The 8,396-nt window shown below is 43.1% G+C and overlaps 1 pseudogene; it reads left to right on the forward strand.

Moving 5' to 3' along the window:
- Positions 1-2,660: 2,660 nt before the first annotated feature.
- LOC148374425 (U2 spliceosomal RNA) lies at positions 2,661-2,799 on the forward strand (annotated as a pseudogene).
- The last annotated feature ends 5,597 nt before the right edge of the window (positions 2,800-8,396 follow it).

The following is an 8,396-nucleotide window of genomic DNA, read 5'->3' on the forward strand; positions in this document are numbered from 1 at the left end:
GACAAACACATATAATAACAAAGAAAATAAAAGGGAAAAAATAGCAAAAACACACACAAAAATTTTTGGACCATGGTCAACCCAAATGCCTAAACACCCAAAAAAGTTAGACACCTCGGCACCTAAGTTGGTCATGCTTTCGTCCCTCCAGATGAAACGGGACACGAGAAAGCGACCATGTCACTCGGGTCAGGGTGACACAACACACTCTTTTGTTCAACAGCAGGGCCCGACAGCTTTCACTGGTTTACCCCTGCCACATTATACAGGTGACCCTGCCCATCCCTTAGAACGCGCCCAAACATCCCACTATCCTTTTACAACACCTCTCCACTCATTCCTATCACCAACAATAGCTCTAACTTTGACCAGATTTAGGCCCAATCCCATTTCTCTCACTCGGCCCTGAGAACCCTCCAGTGAGGTCCCTCGATAGAGGAGTGCCCTCCGCGAGTGGAGTGCAAAGTGGAGATGGTTTGGACAAGACTTGCAAGGTTCCACCCCTGTCCAGGAGATGGCGGTAATATTAATTGGCTGTAGAGCTTAGTGACGTATAGGCCTACGTTACATGTAAACAACTCGAGTTGAAAGTTGACCTCAAAAGGCAGTTGCAGTTCCCCAGGGAGATCGCAGAAACATCATTGCAGCCAGACATTGTCCTGTGGTCTGTAGCCAGCATGGCGGTCCTCCTGGTTGAGCTCACTGTCCCCTCGGAGGAGGGAATAGAGGCAGCATATGAGAGGAAACGGGCAAAATATGAAGATCTGGCAGCCGAGTGCAGGGAGGCGGGCTGGAAAACAACAGTATGCCCAGTGGAGGTGGGGTGCAGGGGTTTTGTGGGCTCCTCAACCTCCCGCTTGCTCAGAGACCTTGGATGCACAGGAGCGAGCAACCGGAGAGCAACTAAAGAGCTGTCAGAAGAGGCGAAAAAGGGCAGCTTCTGGCTGTGGCTGCGGAGGAATGACAGGAACTGGGGGCCTTCAAGTAACACCTAGGGCATCAGTGGGGTTGGCAGGGAGATTTCCCAGCCATCGCTCCGCCACCGAGAGATGTGCTGGGGTTAAAGGAGCGAAACATCAATGACCGGTGGTCCCCAGCTGATGACCTAGTCAGGCCCGAGGGTTCAGGGCACACAAGCATTCCAAAGGCGCCGGAGGAGGCGCGTCAGGCAGAAATGCCCAGCAGGAAGACCACCATCCTGTATTTCCATTTGTCAGTAGTTCTATTGTTTGAAGCTGAAATGCGCGCCAGAATCCTTGGTCTATTGCCCTCTGCCATGAGGAAAGAGAATTGCACGCCTCACTTTGCATCCGCAGATGCTCAACACAGTAATAGGCTGCATAGTAATCATATTAAGAATATTCGTAATACAAAAAGGAAATTCAGATATTTTGAAAAAGAATTGTAAAACAAGAATGAACTTTAACACTGAATAAATATAACCACTCAATTTATTTGTAATTCTATATTTCAAATATGACAGGAGACCTGCCTCCCCGACTGGGTTCCATTCACGTACAAAATGATGATACGCGACGTCTACACTGACAACAAGTCGGTATATGCACACACTAACTAACAGACGCCGCATAACATCGCCAACCTATACATCAGCAGAGTTGTGGCACTGATGGAATGTCATTTTCTAAATATTGAAGTCACGTCACTTTGGTCGCATGGACAGAATTTTGGCACTAATGGATACGCATGACTCCAAACATGACTGGTATACAAGCTGTTATTTTCCCACAACACATTTTTACCTCCAAATTTTGACAATATGTTTGCTCAAAATTCCCATAGAGTGTTCCCTGCTCATTGTTATTTCTATACAAATACAGTGCCATGAAAAAGTATCCACCCCTTTCCGAATTCTGTGTTTTGGTGCATATTTAGGACTCACAAAGGTTTCAAATCCTCAAACCAATTTTAATATCACACAGAGACAACCCAAATAAATTCAAAATGCAGTTTTGAAATGTTGGTTCCATTTATTACGGCACACAAAAAAGATAAAAACCTAAGTGTCCCTAAGTGAAAAAGTAATTGCCTCCTGAAACTGAGTTGGGCCACCTTGAGCAGCAATAACAGAAGTCAAACGTTCATGATAATTGGTCATGAGCCTTTTACAATGCTTTGTGGGAATTTTGGCCCACTTTTCTCTGCCTAATTGTTCTAAATTGGCCATATTGGGTTCTTTTTTTGGCATTAACTGCTCGTTTAACGTCACACAACTGAATTTCAATTGGAATTCAATCCGCACTTTGATTTGGCCACTCCAGAACCCTTATTTTATTTTTTTGATCCATTCAGAAATGGACGTGCTGGTGTCTTTGGGAGCGTTGTCCTGCTGCACAATCAAAGAGCCCTTGAGTTAAAGAGCATGTACTGAAGGCCTGACGTTCTCCTTCAGGATTTTCCAATAAACACTAGAATTCATTATTCCGTCGACCCTAGCAAGTTTTATTTTCTAAAGTACCACCCACTACTGTAACGTACAGGCAGAATTGATATTTTCACCCTCGGGCAAAGTGAGGAATAATGTTAATGTTTGGGATCTATATCTGTTTGCCTATCTTTTAAAGAGGCATACCGATGCTAGGCCCTTAGTTTGGCCTAGCTTTGATGCTAAGTCCTTAGCTTGGCTTAAGGCTTTGATGCTAGGTCCTTAAGGCTTTGATGCTAGGTCCTTAGCTTGGCCCTTTGATTTTTGCATTTCGGAGATGGAATATGAGCTTGCTCTGTCCACTCCACGCATCGGCCCGGTATTGCAGTACCTCCGGGAACGGTGCATTCGCAATGATCGCAGCAAGGCTTTAGGGCTAGGACCTTAGCTTGGCCTTTTGGCTGAGAGTAAGTGTCCCGGCTCCTAGGCTTTGTAGCATATTATGAACTGACCGATATCGGATAATGGATAATGAATAACGAAGATAGATCAATAACCCTTAAAAACCCCAAAACCCCCTATTTGTCTGTCCGTCTGTTTGTCCGTTTGTCCGTTCATCCGTTTGTGTGTATGTCCAGCCAGGAAAAGGGGGGAGGAGTTTAAATATCAACACAGGCTGTCAGTTAGCTTACCCTAGATGTGAAAACTGCCCCCCCTCCCCCCCCAAAAAAGCTGACTCTGCGTTGTAGGTTTTGCTGACTCAAAAGCTTTCCCAGAAAGGCCAGAACAAGTATCGCATCACAACACGGGCGATGCTCAAATGACGCGCAGCCATTTTAGTTCCCGTATGTATTATTTTTTTGCCCAATAAACAGTTTCTGCGAGAACTCAAGAGAAGAAAAACAGCAAGGGCGATGCCCTGCGGGCCTCTGAAGTCTCGCTTCCGTCTTGCGTGTCGCCTTTAATCCCATGCTGCCATTCGCACAGCGGGGCTTTGCGGGGTGTGATGAGGGCATGGGCGGGCCCTCTCATCAGCTCTCTGAGGCCTGAAAGGGGGGAAAAAAGGGCTGGGGAGTCGGGAGAGAGTCTCGGGTAAAGATAACATCTGCTATTTTGACAGCAGCAGCATTTTAGTAAATATTAATTGATTTTTCCGGAATGACGGCTGAGTAATGGGCCGAGTCGGGACCGCTTGAAAAGCAATGTCTGCTCTTTTTGATTAGAAGGCTACAATGTGGAAAGATGGCTTTAAGGTAAGGATAAGGGTTTAGTCAGAGGGTAGACTGGTTTTGGGACCATTTAATGGAAAATGTCACATTTCATATGGTGTTTTTGTAAGTGAACAGAAAAAGTCAACTTGTGTTGTGCATCTGCAGTGATTAAAAAGCCAAAGTTAATTTACACCTAATTCTGAATTAAGATAACTTGTATTTGCAACCCTCACGAAATCCATCAATGATGGAAAATTGTCGGTTAATGTATTCTCTGCAGACTCATAAATATAAATGTTTATGCAGTTGTGTAACTTACAATTTGTTACAAGAAACATGCTTTAATTTGTCATCATAAATCACCTCACATTCTACAGAGCCCTAACAAAAAATATGAAATTTCGGGTTTGCTCTGGGCTTGGTCCTGTAATTTAATTTTTGAATTGATAATTCAATTTTTTGGGCTCAGACTTTTGTATTTGTTTGATGAAATTTTTAATTTTAAAAAGTGACATTGACTCACGGCAAAGTTGCCACCAGTCCATTCCTTGATGTTGTCGACTCAGTTATTTTTCGGTCTTTCCCTCCTTGAACTGTGCCCTGGAGAATTATCTTGGTCAGTCCTGATAATATTGTGATGTAACCATACCACTAAAGTTTCTGTTTCTGTGCACAGTTCACAACAGTTCTCCTTAGGGTCTAATGTGCCCTTTGGCGGTGTTGCGCACCGTTTCATTTGTCACAAGTAGCTGATACTGAGAAGTTTTCTGCAGTATAAAAAAATAAGTGTGAATAACCTATACTTTTCGTGGACAATATCTCTGTATTATTTGTGATTGCAACATCCTTTGCTGTCTGCTAATCTTGGAAGGGGGATGCCACATGTGCGGCCCCTTCTCAAGGTTTCTTCATTTTCCTCATGTTGACGTTTTTTAGTTTTTCCTTGCCCTCATGTTGGTTCCAGATCAGGGGATGGTGTAATAATAGTCTGAAAAAAATAGTCTGTGTAATAAGCTGTGAAGCCCTTTGAGACTCTTTGTGATTAAGGGCTATACAAATAAAAATGACTTGACTTGACTTGACTTGCAGCATTGCATCTCCAAGGTCAGGATTTTCTTTTCCAGTTTTGCTGTGAGAATCCATGTCTTGCAAGCGTAGACGAAGATGCAAGTAACCAGCGCTTGCATGAGTCGGATCTTTGATACCACTGTTCTTTGTCCCTCTAGATGGGTTTAAGTCTGGCAAGTGCGGCTTTGGTTTGAGCTAGCTGGGCCATGATTTCTGGTTCTGATTCCTCTTTTGATATGACAGCTTCAAGATATTTAAATCTTGTGACAGGTTTTAGCTTTCGGTGGTTTATGGCGATGTTTGTGCGGATACTTTGGGGATTGTTGGTCATTATTTTAGTTTTTTTGCTGTGCAGATTTCCATCCTGTACCTGGTTGCAATCCAGCATATCATCAGTATAACCGGTTAGTGATGTTGTGTCCCCTAATACTGACTGTACCTTCATGTTGCTCCAGATGTTCAGACATGATCCAGGAAGATGTTGAATAAAGTTGGAGAGAAAATGCAACCTTGTCTGACAGAAAACATGGACCTCGTCAGTTGGCATTCTGCAAAGTTCCTCCATATGGTCTCACAAAGACCCAAAAGGTCCCAAGAGTGACTTTACATCATGTAAAGGAGTTCTTCCAACTTTCCTTGTTAGTTTAAGGTGTGGACATTCCATGTGGCAGCAGTAAAGGTGTTCCCACCACGCAATCTACCAGTCACACTGTAAATGACCTCATCTGGAGTTCATCATAATTATTTTTGTTATTTGCTTCAACACTGCTTAAAACTATTTCAATCATATTAGTAAGATTATTCTATGTTTATATATGTACATGTTCAGATTATATACATCACTCTTATTTTGAAGGTTCAAAACGTGTGTTGACATCAGACACGCAGACCGCAGAGGCACTTTCATTCATTTTGTTATTGTTTTAGCACTCGCCTAAACGGCAGTTTTCTCAAGGTTGTTGGATGTTTTTTTTATAAACGAACAGATTGTCATTAAGCAAACTGAAAAACCATCAGTTAAGACTTGGGGTTGCTACACTTCCTAACAGTCACACACTTATCAATGTCATCATGCTAAAATTGTTTCCGAATATAAAACTCTAAATGGCATTCTCAAAAATATTAAAAGGTGCATTGCACGTGATGCCCATTTAAAGATTTTTTTTTCACAGCAGATTTTTTAGCAACAACAAACACTAAAGTGAAGCACAAATAATTAAATGAAACTCACGACATCTTGAGCAGCAAACAAACAAATAGGGTGACGTCATGAACGTCCAACATTGCAGAGAAAAAATCAGGTTCAGTTACAAACAAAGCAAATACGCTTTCCTGTGAGCTCCCACAGGGCTGGCCCGCCGTTCGCAGGACGAATGTTCGTAATTACTACAATCGTCTCAGCGGACGCTGGTATTACAAACGGTGGGCTTTGTCATTAAAGGCGGCCCGCTATGAAAAGAGATGTATTTTTCTGACTTCCTGCAGGGTGCAGCAATGCAAGTTGCTCCAAAGACAACGTTGCTCATCAAATAGCAAATCATCGCAACGATACTTTTGGAGATGGATGATACACAAAAACTGATGCTGTGGATAACCTCGAAGATGATGAGATTTTAAATGCCACACAAAGTGAATTCTGTGAAATGGAATATTTGAAAGTAATTGCGGAAAACCTGCAGGGACTGCGGGAATGCGGAACTTAGTTGTGGGGATAACTGAGCTAGCACACAAAGAAGAGAAATTTGGGCTAGCTGGAAAACTGTAAGAAAAAAGTTTGGATTTGACCGTAGGTTAGTGAAGGGGACCTAATGCTAAGTGCCTAATTGTTTCTCAGTGACAACCCAGCGGGAAACGGAGATCTTTAGGTAGCTCAAACATGTGGGGAGACCAGGTACAGTTGTAACAAGGGGACAAATGTAACAGTGAAAATGTTACCAATTGGAAGAGAGTTTTATTGATGCAACTGATATATGATACTCCGCTACCATTTAGACCTCAAACAATGTATCAATTGTAGGGTCAAAAACACATTTTCAGGTAAATATTCTAAAGATTGGCAAATTTCTTGCACATGGCTGTAATGTCCACATTCTTGGCTTCAATCATTTGTGTTTTTGTATGCTGGCTAACAATCACAAGAAGAAAATGTTGGCGTTATGATGGCTGATAGGTATGTGTTATGTCCGTAAAATTGTTTGTTGTGCTGTTTTTTTCTAGTAGGCCTAGGGAGAAAATCAGGAATAAATAAGAGTACGCAGCCCAGCCTGGCTCAGCTAGCTCGATCTCACATGGTGAATCAAAGTTTTCAGTCCAGGTACTGTGCGTCCTTATCCAAAATCAGCACCAATAAAAACTGTCAAAAGCAAAAGAAAAAAGGTCCAGAGTCACAAACACCCATGTGAATACTACATGTGAGGAGGAGGAGAGGGATATGAAAAAGAAGAGAAATTCCAGTGCAAAAATAACACTCCACAGATCTTTCTCAGTTCAAAAGAAACAAACGAGAAAACAAATGAGCCCTACACTCACAGAATCCGATGATGAAGACAACTTCTGTATGGTCTGTATGGAGAAATGCAAGGGCAAGAAAAGTGGGTTCACTGTTTTGATTGCAAGCAATTTTCCCAGAAAGGCGGCACCCCAGGCTTATACATTTGCCACAACTGCCTGTCAGACTCTGATTAGCAATACTGTCCATACAAAAGGATAGATAGAACACAAGCATATTGTTTTTCCAATTGAATGAGGAGTTCTTCAAATGGACTATCTGAACCTTATTTGTAATAATAAATCACACTGTTTCTACTAACAGTGTGCAGGTACTGGGTGCGGTTCTAACTCTGTGTATCTCCCCAACGCATTTGTAGCAATTAAACACATATGTCAGGTTGCTGTGTGTAGACTTTATCTCAGCGCTTAACACCATCTTCCCAGGGAAGCTGGCGCTGAAGCTTGAAGCTAAACGTGAAGAGACTGCCTGCGTCATTGTGCCACTGGATCAGAGACTTTCTCACCCACAGGCCTCAGCTGGTGAGAATAAGGAAAACGACATAATCCCCTCTGGTTCTCAGCACCGGCCTTCATCACCCTACTTATTTACGACTGTGCTGTCTACCATCCCACCAATACGGTTGCAAAATTTGCAGATGACTCTACGGTGGTGGGTCTCATCCCAGGAAACAATCAGACCCAATACAGAGAGGAAATACACCAGCTCTCACTGTGGTGTTTAGCAATCAACCTTGTGCTGAACACTGAGAAGACCAAGAAAGTCATCATGGACTTCAGGAGGTCAAGAAAGACTGTGCAAACCCCTCCCTACAACAGTATGGTGAAGCGTGTAGACGACATTGAATTTCTGGACGTGCACATCAAAATAGACCTCTCCTGGTCTATTAACGAGGAAGGCTTAGCAAAGAATCCTCTTTCTCAGGAAACTTAAACGGGGTATTTTTTCTCCTTGGCTGCTCCTAAACTTTTACAACACAACAATCGAGAGCATCTTCTGGCTCACGGTGACTCCATCTTATAAAAGCTGCATGGCACAGGAGAGTAAACAACTGGCATGGGTGGACTGCACAGAGCATCCTAGGCTGGCCATTCCCTGACTTGGAATCCATATATGCGGGCAGAGTCAAGAGGAGGGCAAAGGCCATCGCCATGGGTTCCAGCCACCTGGGTCACAGACTGTTTGTACCACTTCCATCAGGAAAGTGGTACAGTAACATCCA

The sequence above is a fragment of the Urocampus carinirostris genome, chromosome 1 (genome assembly GCF_059441175.1).
Source record: "Urocampus carinirostris isolate Australia breed hairy pipefish chromosome 1, RoL_Ucar_1.0, whole genome shotgun sequence".
In the NCBI taxonomy this organism is placed as follows: domain Eukaryota; kingdom Metazoa; phylum Chordata; class Actinopteri; order Syngnathiformes; family Syngnathidae; genus Urocampus; species Urocampus carinirostris.